Raw genomic sequence first — 1,984 nt, 5'->3', positions numbered from 1 at the left:
TCTGTCCCCTGCAAGTTACATGCAACCTGTATGCAACACTTGCACTAGAGTATGGATCCCAGCACTTTGAGGAGTCTCAACACCTTTTACCTTTTAAGATTCCAAGCCACTGTGGACACTGAATCACAGATTTTCTCTGTCCAGGGGTTAAACAATCACTTTCTGGCAGACAGAAAAAATGACCTATGAAATACTCACATTTTGTATGGTAATGTTTTTGCTAGAACACCCATTATCACCACTTTTTAGCCATCCCCTGTAGCTGAAATAGCACCCCAGTGAGCCTACAGCTTTTGGTATATGCAAGGACATGTGCAGTGGTGGAAAAGCCACAGAATATGGGATGGATACTGCCTTCAGTCTCAAGTTGGGCCCATCTGGGATTGACTGCAAGCTGCACAGAAAAACCCTGCTTTCTTTTTAGACAATACACAGCAGCAGAGGGCAGCAGGCAACAGGAAACACTATAGACATTAATGAACCCTGAAGCATCAAAGGCGTGGTGAAGATAAATGGTAACTGGAAAAGTACAGGCAGAGCTGTTACAACATGGGTGCTGATAAGGAAGAAGCACTGAGAGAAGGGAAAGCTGACATATGACTTCTCCAGTGCGAGTTTGCTGTAACTACTCCAGTATGGGATAGGAGAGAGCGAGGGAGGAATTGTCTATGGTGCTGCTACTTGCCTCAGAGTTTTACCCACTAGGAAAGCAACCCAGGCACCACAAGCGGTGATGAACCACCAATTCCTAACAACACCTTCCTTGTCTTTTCAGATACAAACCCACCAGAAGCTGGCAGTGAGGCAACACTGCTGTTTGGCAGGGTCTCCTACTGCCTCAAAACACTGAGTAAAACAGGACTGAGGCAAGATAAGTATCAAGAAAGCATGTGTTACCTAGCGTGTAACCTTAGTGTGTGCCTTTAAGTGATGATCGGAACACAGGCAGCAATCGGGAGCGAAGCCAAGTGACTCATTTTCTGAAGAACTCCATTCAGATCTCTTGCCAGCATTTCCTGCCCACACCCTGGGACTCGCTGCCAGCGCAGAGACGCCCTCAGCATTGCTGCAGGCACTCAGTGCTGCCGTAAAGCGAAGAGATTTGCTCCGTTTCTGTTTCTACAGACAAAGAATGGCTGCTTTGTAAGTACAGCGATTTTCTGTCCTCCCTAGTGGAAGCCAGGGTGGGTTTATGGGGAATGGCTATTTATAGTGCTCTCACGGGAGTGCCTCAGATCTGAAGGAGGTCCTTCCGCTCCTTTGAGGAGTTACCGCTTGGGCAGGAAGCATTTCAGCTACGTCTGCGCTGTCCCCCGGCCTGAGCCTCACGCATGTGTGTGGCAGCAGACGGCAGTGGGGCACGCAGCCACTGGAGCACCCAGCCGCTCGCAGCGGCATCCCTTCCCTGCGGCCACCCAGCCGCTCGCAGCGACCTGCCTTCCCTGCGGCCACCCAGCCGCTCGCAGCGACCTGCCTTCCCTGCGGCCACCCAGCCGCTCGCAGCGACATCCCTTCCCTGCGGCCACCCGGCCGCTCGCAGCGACATCCCTTCCCTGCGGCCACCCAGCCGCTCGCAGCGACATCCCTTCCCTGCGGCCACCCAACCACTCGCAGCGACGTCCCTTCCCTGCGGCCACCCAGCCGCTCGCAGCGACATCCCTCCCCTGCGGCCGCTCGCAGCGACATCCCTCCCCTGCGGCCACCCAGCCGCTCGCAGCGACATCCCTTTCCTGCGGCCGCTCGCAGCGACATCCCTTCCCTGCGGCCACCCAGCCGCTCGCAGCGACATCCCTCCCCTGCGGCCGCTCGCAGCGGCATCCCTTCCCTGCGGCCACCCAGCCGCTCGCAGCGACATCCCTTTCCTGCGGCCGCTCGCAGCGACATCCCTTCCCTGCGGCCACCCAGCCGCTCGCAGCGACATCCCTCCCCTGCGGCCGCTCGCAGCGGCATCCCTTCCCTGCGGCCACCCAGCCGCTCGCAGCGA

This window comes from Pogoniulus pusillus, chromosome 5, assembly GCF_015220805.1.
Source record: "Pogoniulus pusillus isolate bPogPus1 chromosome 5, bPogPus1.pri, whole genome shotgun sequence".
In the NCBI taxonomy this organism is placed as follows: Eukaryota; Metazoa; Chordata; class Aves; order Piciformes; family Lybiidae; genus Pogoniulus; species Pogoniulus pusillus.
The sequence above is the reverse complement of the archived record's forward strand: the minus strand, read 5'-3'. Positions refer to the sequence as shown.